Here is a 16,634-nt window from a genome sequence, read left to right as displayed (position 1 = left end):
TATGTAGAAGTGTTTGAGTAAGAGGTTGTGAAATAATAGAAATCCAAATGTCAGCAGATTTGCACTTGCAAAATATGTAGAGAAGCAAATTTCCACACGATTTGTCTGCGGCAGTGCAATCCAGTTTCTGGTTGGATAGGGTATACACCTAGGCCAGGTAGACTCCACCACTCTAGTCAGGGAAACTGAGTTACTCACACAAGATAACACCGGCTCACCTCCTTGGTTAGCTTGGCAGAGCAGTTAGGCTTATCCCAGAGGCAATGTGTAAAGTGTTTGTGCAACACACACCAGTGACACACTAGGCACACCACAAAAAAAATAGAGACTCCACATAAGGTTACATAAAAATATCACTGTATTATATATGACACATTAGACCACAGTCAATTAATTCACTGTGCCACTAGGCGCTTGTTATAAGAATGCATAATAAGATGAATAGACCACAGTTACAGGAATCACTTTGCCACTAGGCACTTGTCATAATCAGACATAGTTCAGAGATCACTTTACCCTAAGGCAATGGTCAGCAACATAACAGTTAGTGCACTTATAAGTTGCACATGTCATAAAGAAAACATTAGTTACTTTGTTCACCATGTAAAACATATTAGACCGTAAGCACATAAATCACATTTAAGTTGCCACTTGAGCCAGTGTCATAAGTATAACAGTGCCACCACTTATATAATACACGCTTCCAGTTTTGTTATTACCAGATCGTTTCACCTATACACCCCCTCTTGCTCCTTCAGTACGGAAACACTCCACCGGTTTCTGTAGGAGCAGAAAAATGGCAGAAATAATTGAGGTGCCCAATGGTGCAAGAAGACTGCAGACAGCCCCCCTCCACCACCTCGAGATCATTACGCTGGCGCAAGCACACCATCCCTGAGCGCTCATGCTAACCAGTGTCATGGGGCCGCCGGCCAGCACCTTTCACAAAAATGAGGGCAGATGGAAATGGATGCCAATTTCCCAGGTGCAGTCTGTAGTGAGGCAGGGCAGAGCACCACCACAGCAGCTAAAGCTCTTCTCGGGTCTTCTATCCGGTGGGGGCCTTAGGGTCCAACCGGGTCCTTAGAAGGACGCTCCCATGGTCCTTCCTTTGTTTCTACAGCTCATCCGAACCAGCGAAGCTCCGTCTGGCAATGGGAGGTGCTGGGTGGTGTTGCTGCTGAGGCTGCTTCTTTCTTTGCGGCTTCAGACCGCACTGAAAGAGTGGCTGGGCTGAGCTTTCCACAAACTTCTCCTGGCTGTCTTACAGCAGTCGGGTTGCTGACCCACATGGTCAGGGCTCCAGTCCAGGGCTTCCTGGGTTCCAACCCATGATGGACAGCTAGTGCTGCATGTGCTATGCTACGCCAGCCCAGAGCTTCTTTAAAATAGCACCCACCACACGCTGACCCGCGGGCAGAACACAAAGTGCTCCATTTGTTTTGGTCAAGGCTTTGATGAAGTAGGGAGCACTCTCGCACGCTGCCTTGCAGGATCCAAGCACTAGGCTGGGAAAACATGGGGTTTCTGCAGGCTTTGCCTAGGAGAGAAAAAAAGTGAAGAACGGTCCAGTCCTTCTTTGAAGTCTTTTATCTCATGGAAGCTTCTAACAGGAGGGAAGCACACACAAGCCCTTGGAGATTTTCTTCCCAAGCAGGTCACCACAGCAGGGCAAAAAAAGTCAGTCATTTCCCTCCACCATAGACAGAAGCAGCAACTGCAGGACAAACCCACCTCTCACTCAGAAAGGGCAGAACTCCTCACACAGTCCTTCCACTCTTCTTCTTGGCAGGGTCCTCTTGTTCCTGGAAGTAATCTAAAGTCCTGGGGTTTTTGGTGCAATACTAATACCACATTTTGTCATTGTTCTCTTTGCTGTAAGGGTCTCTGAACCCAGCCCAAACCATTCCTATCCTCCCCGGTGCAGCTGGACCACATGGGTGGAGACAGCATTGTGAAAAAGGAGACCCAGCCTATTCAGGTGCATGCGTAACTCCTCCCACCCCTCTCAATGCAGACCAGGTCTATTCAGCAGAGTGATGAGTCAACCAGGCAAGGCAGGGTACACCTCAACCCCCCTAGTGACTGTCCAAAGTGAATGCACATCCCCAGCTCTTGTCGCTCATTTACCAGACGCTGAATACACAAACAGCCAGTTTCACACAGAATGGTAAAGTAAAACAATGCCCACTTTCTAAAAGTGGCGTTTTCAAACACATAATTTAAAAACCACATTTACCAAAAGTGGATTAATAAAATCTGAGTTCAGAGAGCCTAAACTAAATTTTTCAATCGTGTCCCTATGGAAAACTACACATGTAAAGTGTTACAGCACAGCCCCAATGATAAGTATATTGGACAGACAGCCTTTCAATAGTGAAAAAATAAATTCACAGTATTTCATTATCAGGACATGTCACACACAGCACCGCATGTCCTACCTTTTATATAGACTGCACCCTGCCCATGGGGGTACCTTGGGCCTACGTTAGGGGGTGCCTGACAGATAAGGAAAGGTAAGGTTTGGACCTGGCAAGTGGGTGCACTTGCCAGGGCAACATAGCAGTTACAAACTGTGCTTGCAGACACTACAGTGGTAGGTCTGAGACACGTTTACAGGGCTACTCATGTGGGTGGCACAACCAGTGCTGCAAGCCCACCAGTAGTATTTGATTTACAGGCCCTGGCACACACCAGGCATTTTAGTATGGTCTTGCCAGTAAATCAAATATGCCAATCATTGATCATGGATAACCAATCACATCACATTTTATACAGAGAGCATATGCACTTTAGCACGATCAGCTGTGGTAAAGTGCCCAGAATCCTAAAGCCAACAAAAAAGGGTCAGAAAAATAAGAGGTAAAAGGCAAAAGGTCTGGAGATAAATCTGTCAAAAAGGGCAGGTCTAACAAGCATTAGCTGTCAAAATTAGGAGTGCTTGCACTGAAGCACAAATCAGCAAAAATTAGGATTTGCAAATGGGCCCCTTGGCTTGCATTGCAATTAGATATAATTACTATTGTGATGATATTTATAGCTAATAAATATTTATCACTACAATAGGATGCTGAATTATGGAGGTTATAGGTACACTTTAAGCCTCAGGCTTGCAGTAATTGGAACTTCTGTGAGAAGTCTGATCACTGAACCTTGATTTCCACTACTTGCTTGTACCATGCAAAATTAAGTGGATATTAATTTCACCTCAATCAATACTGCTGGTTGAAAACGAGTACGCTTAAAAGTGTCTTTTAATTAGTGTCTGATAATTGAGTTGCAAGTGATGGATTTCAGACTGTAGATTCTTAAACTGTTGCAGTGACAAATAGAAGAAAATAGATTTTCCCCAAATGTGGAGCTGCCCTGCTTAACAAAACATCAAATACATTGTAATCCAACGAATGATTATCATGACTGCAATCATGAATTTCTAATACCATACAGAGAAGCCTCCTTCTGTCAACATAATTTTCAAGGTTCTTCTTTGTACTTAGCACTAATTATTCTGGTAAATGTCAAGGGGATGACATAGTGACACACGACTGATAGCTGTTTTATTAATTTCTTTGGAACACAAACAATTCCTGTTAGATGTACACAAGTGCTCATTGAAGTGAATGCCTACGTGGTTTATATTATGTTTACCATGCTGTATAATTTGTGAGTGACTGCATGAAGGGCTTTTATATTTTTAATATGTTTAACCTCAAAAATGCCAGTATAGCGAAGGATGTACCTGAAAGGATCAGTAAACAATGGGAGCAGTTGAAAGAATTGACAGGCATGAGTTTTACCCAGCGGTACATCATGCACTGGTTGTGCAATGGTAACAAAATTGTGTACCAACATCAGTTATAACCATGAATCTGACAGAATACAATTGCCAGCAAACAACAAATGTAGCTGAAATTTGTTAGAAATGAGTCAGATACCATTTATTTTAGGACTGCTGGCTTGTGGTGATTGCCCCTTCTTGCCACTTAGAGTAGAGGAAAAAGGGGTGCAATTTTAGATAACTAATCTTCCATTTTCCTTCAGTGCCTCATATATTAATTAGTCTGTCAGGTGGAAGAAGGGGATAACTCAAATATGGTCTTCAACTAAAATGTAAATGCTCGCAGAGGATCCCTGACCCTTCTTGGAGCAAGGCTGGTAATCACAATATGTTGATGGATGGGTGATTGGGAAAGGCTTTTTTAAAGAAAATGTATCTCAGTTTATTTTTTTAATTTGGTTCTCCAGATTTGGGATAAAAGTCTGCCAGAGCTGATCTCCTCAACATAGATGGATTTCCCACAGTGGGTCTTTGCACTAAATGTGCGTTGATCAAGCACATTTTAAAATCTTCATCTCAGGTATCCCTTCTGGATATAGTTCATGGACAGTAATTGTGGCTGTTTTGATCCACTTCCAGCCCAAACTTTGAAGTTGCAGCAAAGGATTTTAAACTCTATTCTCTGCAGTGCATTCTCTGTAAGGAATTTCTTAAATTTAAAGGCAATCTGACTGATTGAGTTTGCAGAGTGTCAAGTTTCTACATCTGTTTCTTTGGTGCTCCTTTATAGACCACATTAGAGAAGTCTAATCATGATAGCACATAGGGCTAGATGTAGGTAATTTCTATTGACCGATTCTTAAATACCGAATTTTACCGATTCGGTATTTAAGAATCGGTAAAACGAATGTAGGTAAAAAATCGGTAAATTTTACCGATTCGGTAATATTCGTTATTACCGATTCGGTATTTACCGAATCGGTAATAAGGAATACCTTCCCATTCATTTCTATGGGCCTGGAGGCCCATAGAAATGAATGGGAAGCCATTCACTATTACCGATTTGGTAAATACCGAATCGGTAATAGGGGGAGCAGGGTGTCACATTGACACCCTGTTGCACCCCTGAATCGTGCATGAGTGCACATGTGGCACACATACATGTGCTGAGGGCATGGCATGTATGTCTGCCACATGGCACCTTTAAAAAAGCACAAAATTGATTTTTTAAAGGTATTCTTTATTTACCACCAACTTGTAATTGGTGGTAAATAATGAATCCTTAAACCAAAAATGCACTCACTTAAGTGCTCCCTACATAGGATTTAAGGATTCGGTAATTTACTGATTCCTTAAATTAAGGAATCGGTATTTTACCGATTCCTTAAAATAAGGAATCGGTAAATTACGAATCCTTAAATCCAGCCTCCTACATCAAAAAGGGATAAATACCGGTCGTTAACAGGAAATTTACCTATTTTCGGCCGTTACCGCCCGGTATTAGCCCACCTACATCTAGCCCCTAAAGGTCTTGTCAATAAGAGCTGATGATGAAGTTGAAACAGCAGAGGTTACTTTTCAACAACATGGGGCCAGATGTAGGTAGGCTTTTACCGGTCGGTAACGGCCGAATTTGGCCGTTACCGACCGGTAAAAGGCATTTGAGATGTAGGGGGCAGAATCGGTAAATTTACCGTTCTGTAAATTTACCGATAGGTAATTTTACAGAATCTGTAAATATACCGGTCGGTAAATTTACTGACCGGTATATTTACAGAATCTGTAAAATCGATATGTAGGTGGGACTCTTATGAGTCCCACAAGGCCTTAGAAATCGGTATTTTACCATCAAATTCAATTTGATGGTGAAATACCGATTCAGGTGTGCATGCAAATGTGCGCATGCACACCTGTGCCATATGACAGGCAGACCTGCCCTTAGGGCAGGTATGCCTGCCATATGGCCCCCAAACCTTTTTTGGGGGTGCTAGAGGGTGTCAAAGTGACACCCCCTGCACCCTTGCCAAAAATCTGTATTTACCGATCGGTAAATACCGACCTGTAATGCCCCATTCATTCCTATGGGCTTCATAGCCCATAGGAATGAATGGAGCATTACAGGTCGGTATTTACCGATCGGTAAATACCGACTTTTACCGATTCGGTAAATAAACATCTGGATTTCCCTACATCTCCCCCCTTCATATTTACCGACTTTTAAATACCGAATCGGTAAAATTCGGTATTTAAGGGTCGGTAAATATGCTTTACCTACATCTAGCCCATGATGATTGATGGTTTTGATTGCCGTGTGTGTATTGGTTCCACAATGGGCTCTCTCTGCAGGGTCACCCAGACTTGTGCCTTCCTTTACTGAAACTATTTTTGTTGGCTTTTAGGACTCTTAGCACTTTACTCCTCCTCACGTTTGTGAGCCCTTTATCACTTACAATTATTGTGGTTTCTTCCTTTGAAAATGTGCAAATAAATTGTTGTGGTTTTCATTTTCTTATGGTTGGGTTAGGAACTCTTTATTCAGTTCTGTAAATGTTTAATATTGTATATCCTTTTATATGTATGTGTCTTCTGTGGATAGTAGCTGCATCCTCAAAAGTAATCTAAGAATGGTCATTTAAATAGATCTAAAGGGAACCAATGTTACTTTTACCTAATGTATTGCCCCGGGTTCGTTTGAGCGTATTGGGATTATCATTATGTTTTTGAATATGTATCTAAATCTTGACCTTAACATATTGCCTACAAGTAAAGCCTCACTGCTTTTGTGCCAAGCTACCAGAGGGTTAAGCACTGATTTATTTATTGACCTTTGTGGTTCACCCTGAAAGCAATTGTGTTTATTATTTGAGTGGGGCTTCCACCCCTCTCAACTAACAACCCAATTTCATAATATGGTGACTAAAGATCTGAATAGGACCATACTTTGATATTTTCTTTTACAGTTGTGGCTATACTCTTGATGCTTCCTAGTTCTTCTGGCCAATCAAGAGGAAAGCTAACAGTAGACATGTGTCCCTTCTTCCATTGCAATGTGTCTTTCAGCCAATTGCAGATGATCAGACCATGTTCATTGTGTTCCCTCACTTGTATCTGAATTTGAACAGCATCTGTTTAGATCTGACACTGAATTTGATTTGGTAAGATCAACTGGGCAAGTGATCCCATTTAACTTTGGAATAACCAGCAAGATGTGGGGAAACTCATGTAAAAGGATTCCCTGCTGACTGTAAGGAACTAACTTTGATTTGTTGGCTACTGTTTGATAGTGTAGGAAGAGCACATATTCTCACAGCCTTCCAATAATGTTTAATGAACTTAGATGATGTCGGCTACCAACAGGTTTAAAGAGGTTAGGATTTTCGAGGGATGTGAATCCAGAGAAAAGACAGTCTTTTCTAATTAATACAATTGTGGCTTCCATTTCTCACCCCACTCTGACCTCAGGTAATTTGTACTGTAGAATCAAATTAGTTCCTTGCAACTCTTGCAGCTGTGAAGTGGCTTCTTCGTCAATACTTTTGCTAATTAATGGGAGTTTCTAAACAGGAGAATAGTTTGCTGCTTTCAATAGGCCTGACAAGAATTTTCAATAATAACGTTATTATCTTATTTAGAACGCCTTGGGACTATAGGCTGTTGAAGAGGAGCATTTATGATATTTGTTATCTCTAGGCCAAGTGCAGGGTTATAGTGTTTTACTTTGTTTTACAGTGATTGAGGAGCAGGGCTAACTTTGAGTATTTAGCACCTATTGTATCCACTTGTTTGCAATCTAAGATTGCAGAAGATGTATGGGAGGATAGGACTTTGCTGGTATTTTTTTAAGTACTCAGAGGGGAGCCAACTGGGCCTCAGAAGTAGGTTCTGCAGCTGTTTTGCTACAAAATCGATGAAGTGACAACTTTGTGCTTATAAAAACTGACACATTGCCCATTGACGCCAAGGCAGGAGCCAATCGACAACATCGCCTTGACTGACTGTACAGTTTGACCTCGATGCAATGCCTGCATCGTTAAGTGGCTCGACATCGAAGCTTTCATTGACTGCACGGATTGGGGTCTACACTTCACCTCCATCCACAGGATCGATTATGACGCGGCGCCTACCTCAGCTCCTCACACTAAGCCTTCAACGTGGACGAAGATACTTTGGTAGGCCTGAACTCTGGAGCTATCCCGGTCTAGCGTCGTGCTAGTAACCTTTTGGCGCTATTGACTTCTAAGCACTGTTTTGCATTTACTTTTTTTTATTCAGATTTTGACTGCTACTGATTGGTTTCTTGTTATTTCAGTCTTATTTAGTATATTAAGTATGCTCTGCTTTTCTAAAACCTGTGTGGAGTCTTTTGTGGTGTATTCATTGTGTTACTGTGTGTGTGTTGCACAAATATTTTACACATTGCCACTTTAGATAAGCCTGGCTGATCTGTGCCAAACTACCAGAGAGGTTCGCACAGGGTATATTTTAGTGTGTATCTAGCTTACCCTGACTAGAGTGGTGCCTGGCCTGGGTACATACCTCAGCCAAGCTGGGAAAACCAACTTCTACTTGAGGCATTTTAGCATATAGCTCATTTGAGGTGAGACATCATAGCAAGAGTGCCAAAGTCTACACAGTTGAGCTTGCCAAGAAGTAGGATGTTGTGTTTAAAGGGAAAGTAACCTATTAATTTGCCATCAAACATGTTACAGGCAGTAGATGTTTGGTTTTTTATGAACAAATGAGTTTCTATTCGTGTTAAATGCCATTGATCATTCTAAGAATAAACTCAGAGAACAGCGATTGCCTGGCTCTCCATTATACCAAGAGGATGCTTCAGGGATGGAATAGTGGCAGACTCTTGATTGCAGTTTTGCCTATGCAGAATTTGTAGCTTCCTAGAAGTAGATACGCCATTAGTGTCCTACTTACTGAAATGCATTTTAGTTTTACAGTGGTTCATTAACTAGTCCACAAATGTGCAAGCTCAAGGTGTGTTTGTTATGCAAAGGGTGTCCTCTGTGCACAAAGAATTTTTGTGAGATGTAGAATAGCTCACGTTAGTGTGGTATTTCTATTTTAAATTCGATTTTCAGATGGTTTAACTGCAAAGGATCAATCATCATATTAAGTGCAGTACCTTTCTGTGAATTGTGTGCATGACAATTAACATTTAATATGGCATGTAAATACTGGTAACTGCACTTGACCCTATGAGTAGTTTGAGGATTATTTAGCAGAGGACTCATTTTAGGGACTTAAGATTTCTAAAGTATCTTTATGATGTACTTTTCAAGTACTTAAATTATTTCTTGAACCATGCAAACGTTCGGGGTAATTTCTAAATTATGTAATTGCCTTAAGAGTAATTTGGGAAAGTGTATCTTGTACAAATAAAAAGGATAGAAAAGAAATTACAAGAAAGAAAATGAATTTAAATTGAGCCACGAAAGACAACGAGGGAGTACTAGTAGAAACATTTTAAGAGAGGAACATGCAGGCAGATCAAGTGGCTGCATGTTGTTTGCTGTCACCTGTGCACCTTCTTCAGCACTCGGTCATTTAATTTATTGTGGTAAATGTGAATTAATATGAATGTGATAGTTTCTTATTAAAACTCCCAGAAAATGATTCTCTGAAATATTTTATATACAAAGAAATTTGAAACATGGGGCCTCATTTAGAGTTTTGTGGATAGAATACTCTGTTACAAATGTGAACAACAATACAATTATAACATGGCAGACGGAGAAGAGTATCTGATTTGCCAAAATCCAAATACGGTCCTTAGTTGGCACACCTGTAACATTCTGTCTACTTCATGTGTGTCAATCTGTAGTGTTCAACAAATATACTATGAAGGAAACACAATGTGTGTCTCCAATTGAGGAGGGACGCAGTGTGAGCTAGTGACTCAGACCAGTGTTAAAATTCTCCTTTCCTATATTAAAAAAAAATACTACTAAATCAAAGTAATATTCAAGTGGTAATATGCTCATTACATTTGTTTATATCATGATGTCTTTTTGGAAATAAGAGGGCAGCCATGAGTGGCTAGGCACTGTCCAATTCTTTCCATCATAATTTGTTTGTAAGTGTATGTCACCCTGACAAAATAAATATGAGAAAAGAATTGTGGGAACTGAAGTTTAATTATTATTGGGATTAGAAATCAGAAACATTCTGAATATCTTTCCTTTTGATTGAACACAAATTAACATCACCACTCTCACCTTTACCAATGATGATGCACATTAGTCTATAATGGTATCCTGCAGATTCGTGATGCATTGTGCCTATATTAAATCGCGTATGGACGTTTTCAAGAAGGAGCACTGTTGATATCTTCAGTCATGTATACAATTCTTTTTCGGAGAGAGGCTTTACAATAGGTTGGTTCCCACTTGGTGCAGACAATTACAATAACATATAAACCTTGTAACCCTCTATATTTAAACAATTATTTTGCTGAGAATATCCATAGGTGTTGTTTTACCTTAGAATTAGGAGTCTAAAGGGCCACAGTGCACTGCAAATGAATAACTTTATTATTTGGTGTATTAATATGCGTAATGCAATTAAATACTCCTTGAATCAAATGTCTAAAGTACTAGTGCAGCACACACATTTGGAATTCAAATGTTTAAGTATGTATGTTATAAGGCACACTATTGCCTCTGGAAATAACATTCCTTAAAGGTACACAAGCCATTAAATGATGCAGATTTGCGGATCTAAATTATAATCTGTTGAGTAAACGACTTGGCATATGTGCCCAGATAATTGTAGGTCAAAGTGCACAGGTTCGATCGGCTTCTGTAAAGATCACAGAGATCATATTCAATGGGCAAAGATTCTATGATATTTAACCCATACTGCTAGAGGTGTGGCGCTGCAGCCAGTACGCCTGACTCCAGACCACGGAGTTCACGTTGGATCCCCGATGCCAGCGGCTGGTTAGTCCAGCACCATGTGACTTTGGGCAATAGCTTGCTTAATCTTCCTGACTGCCCCCAGCGCCTTGACGCCCTCAGGTAATTGTGTGCTTTACAAATACTTGATTTCATATAATTTCATTTTCAGTCAGGAAGATCAAAAAAATATTTCCACATTTTGGTGATTGCTATTTTTTCTCTCTCAGTCAAAACAATATATGCTTCCAGGGAGAAAAACATGAGATGTCTATCAGCCAATTTTTATTCTTCAATTCTGAGGAGTATTTTCAGGTCAAAAGTATTTATTTCACATTGGTGATGCAGGCCAACCTTTAACAAACAATAAATATTTTGTGGACTTTTTTTAGATTTGTAACTTTATCAACTCAATGAAAAAAAAATCTTTGATGGTCGATGTTTTTGCTTTTCTTCACCGTCTTATCAGAGTTTTGTAAATGATCAACCTCGGAATGCTCATCCACATTAATTTTACGCTGACATATAATTTATTATGCCACCAGTGATCACTTTGTGTGAAAGAGCATTGTTTATTCATCTCTTGTGGCATGTTGGTAATGGGAATAATCTGCTCTTACATTTCGGATTGTTCTTTGAGTAGTAGAGAAAGTCAATAACCAAGAAACTTAAATCATGCCAAAAGTACTTTTTACCAGTCAGCTTTATTCTTCATAAGAGGGGAAAAATTATATTTTAAAATTAGTTGGAAAATGTTGGCCGTGGAACATATAGCAGCTGTGGATTTATTAGGTGGTCCTAAATGTTTATAATAAATATTATTTAATTATTGAATGGAAAGCATCAGAATAAATACATTTAAACTATATTTGCCCGCTTGTGTTTTTTACTATAGTAGTATGGGATTTACACAAACTGGAGACATCAAGAGCAAATGCAGATTCATACCAAACTGTTCAGTTGTTTTCTGTTTTGCAGTCTGAAGGATTCCTGCCAGGCGTCTCAATCAATATTTGCTACTGAGTTGAAATGAAGGCTCACGTATTCTGAGGTATTTGATGTATAATAGTATTGCCAGGCGCTGGAAAGCCCATTAAAATGCTGTACTTTTTTCCAAGGAATCCATTCCCACCCGATAGGTGAATTTTTCCAGAGCATTTGACACACATTCTGTTTGCCTTCTAAGAAGTTACAATAATGAACAGTGTCAGTATCTATTAATGTTACAGGCTCTATCTGTGATAGCTTTTCTTCTACTTTGAGACAGGTAAGCGGTAAAAATGGTCAGAGTTATCTGAAGTACGTGGTTAGGAATAGATATCTTGACATGTACCACATATCACACTGTGGCTGTCACAGTTCAGTGGAGCAGGTCTGCGTGCGGGCCACTGTCACATGAAGAGGGTTAATGCATGCCATCTATTCACTGAGATGTCGTCAATGTGAAATTAAAGAAGACATTTATACACCTTCTGCTATCATGGTAGCTACTGTACTATATGCTGCTTCCATGCTATGTTGTGTAATGTCAATCTTTGGAATATGATGTGATCAGCTGATCTTCTTCAGCACCAGCATTCCTCGGAGATTGACGAGAAGGTTGTGGTTTGGAGAGATGTATTCTCCATGGTAATCAAGGATGAAAAGTATCTTAGGGCCATATGTATCAAGCAAAATTGCATTCGCAAACACCAAAATTCACAGAATTTCGGCGTTTGCGAATGCAGTTTGGCCAAATGGTATGTATTAAGGCAAAATAAGGAATCGCTAAATTTGCGATTCCTTATTTTGCAATTGCATTTAAGGAATCGCGAACTTTGCGATTTCTTAAATGAAATGTAAGAAGCACCAAAATAGTGCAATTTGGCCTTAAGGAATCGCAAATTACCACCAACTTCAACTTGGTGGTAATTTGCGATTTCTTTGAAAAATGCACTTTTTTGTATTTTTCGAAGTGCAATGTGAAGCACATACATGCCCTTAAGGCATGTATGTGCACCACATGTGCACCCATGCCTATTTCAGGGGTGCATCAGGGTGTCCTTTTGACACCCATGCACCCTTGAAATTATTCTCAATTTGCGATTCTCAAATTGCGAATCGCAAATTGAGAATAACTTCCCATTCGTTCCTATGGGCCTCCTGGCCCATAGAAATAAATAGGAAAGTATTCCTTAATTGCGATTCGCAATTTGCTAATCGTAATTAAGGAATATTAAGAAATTGCTAACAAAATTGTGATTTTTTACATACATCCCTATTTGCAATTCTCAAATAGCGATTTCTAAAAAATCGCTATTTGAGAATCGCAAATCAGGATGTTGATACATATGGCCCTTAGTGATCTCATTTACAGGAACACCCTGGAAGATGCAGACTTTCTCTTCTTTAGAAATCGGATACTGAATTGTATTTGCATGTACCTAAGGAAATGCTAAATTAGTATTTTATTCTAAGAAATAGGTATATTGTTTGCAAAATTACTCGCATTCTGTGAAATACTTTTCACCAGTATTTTGAGTAACATTTATCCACAAGTCTATACTGCTCACAAAACAGTAACACGTATCTCCTGAAAATCAACGAGTGAGTTTTAGGGTAACATTACCGCTGCTCCCAGTGATCTCGATGGGGCAAGTTACGGAAGTCAAAATCTCACCGATATTACAAGTTGTAGTGTTTTGCCCAATGATCTGGGCTGCTCAGCTGAAAGCAGACGAAATCTCTGGATGTGACATGAAGCAATGGTACAGAAACTCCAGGACCTGCATTCTATTCAAAATCTTAGAATAGGTAGTATTTATGAATATCACAGTCCCCCAGAGTTCCAGATGCCCCCGGTATCTGTAGTTCCATGAGGGCAAATATAATAGCAGCCCAAATTCCACCGAGCTCCGGATACCATTCTAGGTGGCTTTCACTTAGTGACTGGTCAGACAAATGTTTACCAATGGAGAACCAGAGGGACCTGATGGAATGGTATGTATGAACATAACACACAGGTCAAGGACAGTTCCTGATGTAAAAATGTGTGTAAAGTGTGTAACAAGAGACTCTCGCTATCACAGCCAGCTAATAAAGGAGCTCCTCGTGTGATTGAAACATTGGCATATGTGTTCTGCACTTTCTGTGGCAAGGAGAGGGAGGACTACAGAAGTGCCTCACTATAGGTATAGCCCTGAATATATAAATAGCTGACTATCATTCACAGCAGAAAATTCGAAAATGCGTGTTGGTGATATGAAGAGGTTAAAGAAAAAACTCAAATGGAGGTGGTGAAAAAGGGGAAAGGAAACTCAATGGTGTAAAGATATTTCTGATACAAATTGCCTAACTCTAGCAGGCTTATTATATATAGAGGCTATATATCCAATATTGCAGATGGATAACAGTGAACAATGGGGATGTTTTCACTGATCAAAAAGTTGGAATGAGACTAAAGTGCAAATCTTAGTATTACATATGGTCCTGTGTTAGGTAAATTGAGTTGGTCATGGTAACCCCTCAATTCCAGATTCTTATTTCAGCAAGACGTTTGATACAGATTTGTGGAGAGATGGCCTTCTGATGGTGGTTTAAGCTTCTGGTTCTGGTCAGAAAACACAACCTGCTTGTGAATGTCCTCTTATTATGCAGGAATTATACAATCGTTGCCAGTTTTCTAAACATGTCTTCCTAGCACATCCTCTTTTCATACATATTCAACATTATTTGTATTTCAGATTGAGATCAGCATTGATTCAGGGTCAATACCAGCCACTGAATCTGGAATATTTATGTTTTTTTAATGTATTTGATTGTTAGAAGTAGCAACATGTCATTCAATCTTTGCAACATTCCAGATGGTAATCCATTAGCAGTTTGAAGACCTGCATTGATGCATAAGAGCAAATGATTCATGGAGGCTAGTAGCTTGTTCTTAAAGAAAATCGTTTTCAAAATGTTCTAGAAAGTTGCAAAGAGGGGCAGGGCACTTAGTAGTGCATTCAATTTAGTCCAGAGATGAACACGTTCAATGATGTATTCTTCTTGTTTCCTACTTCTGAATCTGGATGATTGAGATCTTCACAGTATTTGACTTGTGGTTCCACTCATGGTGATGTGTGGTGCAGAGTTTTGGCCTCAACTGTACTCCGTTGCTTGTCCAAGAAATTTCACAATGTTGGTATTATTCATCCGAATTCTGACTACATGATCTACACTTCATAGATAACCTCATTTTCTTTCTTAATACATGAAAGTGCAAACGTAACACTCCTCGTGATTATCTCTACATCAATTCTCTTTTCTGAGGATCCGAGGCACATACTCTTCTCTTGACATAGGAATCACATTAATTTGTATGTTTTTGTATATTATTTTACTCACCACGACATTGCAAACTTTTTGTATTGTACAGATCCGTATAATGGATATTCTAAGAGAAATGTGATATTATATTGCTTTAAATATAGGTGGGTGCCTGGTCACAGACTGTGTTGGTTGCAAGGGGCACTTGGAGCCTGAGGGACATGAGCTGACCAGCTGTTCACAGGACACCACTTCCTGTTGGGAGGATGGGGTTACAGGGAGAAATATCATACAGTGATAGAGTAGCGCAGTGAAGCAGTCAGTGGAGACAAGTTCCCCAAAAGTACACTCATTGTAGTATTCAGAGAAAAAAAGGAACACAAGAATTGAAAAGGTGTGACACCTATGTCAGTGTGCTCTATCCACCACATCCAGGATATAGGTGTGCTCCTCATCCCAGAGTCATCAACTGTATTTAAATGGTATTGTAGCTTTCAAAGACACTTTATATATATTGTTCGTATCAGGCATTATAGTATGTGCGACACAACTAAATATTGCATTCCTAATATCTTACTCTTTCACAGTTTCCATTTATGTGTACATTACTGAGGCGCCCTGAACAACTTTATGTCACCTTCAACTTTTAATTCCCTCTGTCTCTTCTTCTCCCTACCTCTTCATAGGGTCTTATATTTCATCATCAGCCTCATCCTCGCGCTCCGCTAGTACGGCTGGCAGTTTTTAGCATGTTCTCTCTTTAATCATCGACTTGGACTTAGCCTCTCTCCCAACCATCTACTCTGACTGTAAAGGGTAATCAACATTCCTTTCTGGAGCCCCATCCTGTCTCTTGAAACTCCTATTTAGCATATAACGCCTTCTTTCTAATTATTGAAAGAGATGGAATGAATTCTGCTTAACATTATTACACTTCTTTTATCCTGTACTGATTTCATATTTTCTTCTGGTAGTGCTAACAAAATGTAGACCATCCGCTTTCTGTCGATGCCTACTGTTCTGACTCCCTCATCCCTCATAAATCAGCCACTGAATAATAACTTTGATACCTATTTATGCCATCATCACATTTTTCCTCAAACTAATCATGTCACTTTCATCTCTGCAACATTCACAAACTATGTTCTTTGCCATCCGTCAGCATAAAAAATACCTCATCCGTAGCTTTGCGCTATCACACTTTGATTCTTTATTTTACCATTCTAAATGTACTTCTGCATCAACCGTCTCTTACAAAAATTCCCCACTTCTTAAAGGTCTGCTGGATTTCAAATGAATTTTGTAGCTTTAGACAACAGTGTACAAGGAAAGACATGAAAGCAAATATATAGAATAAATGTGCATTCTTGGAAATTAATATCAAATTGTGCATGAATTTATGAAAGAAACGATTACAAACCATTCATAACTAGGTCAAATGCTCCTTTTCTGCATTAATTTCTCGGTGGACAAATCAAAGTCTAGTTCAATTAGAATTAACTTTTCTGCTAAAGTTCAGCATTGAGTTCTTTTAAGGAGAATAACTCCTTCAAAAACATTTGAGTTTCATCCAGTAAAAGTTGTCCACAGCAGGAGACAAAAATCTGCTAAACTTATTCTTTCCCCATAAATTGCAACCATATAGTCCTCTAACTCAG

The sequence above is a fragment of the Lissotriton helveticus genome, chromosome 9 (genome assembly GCF_964261635.1).
Source record: "Lissotriton helveticus chromosome 9, aLisHel1.1, whole genome shotgun sequence".
NCBI classification, from domain to species: Eukaryota; Metazoa; Chordata; class Amphibia; order Caudata; family Salamandridae; genus Lissotriton; species Lissotriton helveticus.
Note: the sequence above shows the minus strand (reverse complement) of the source record.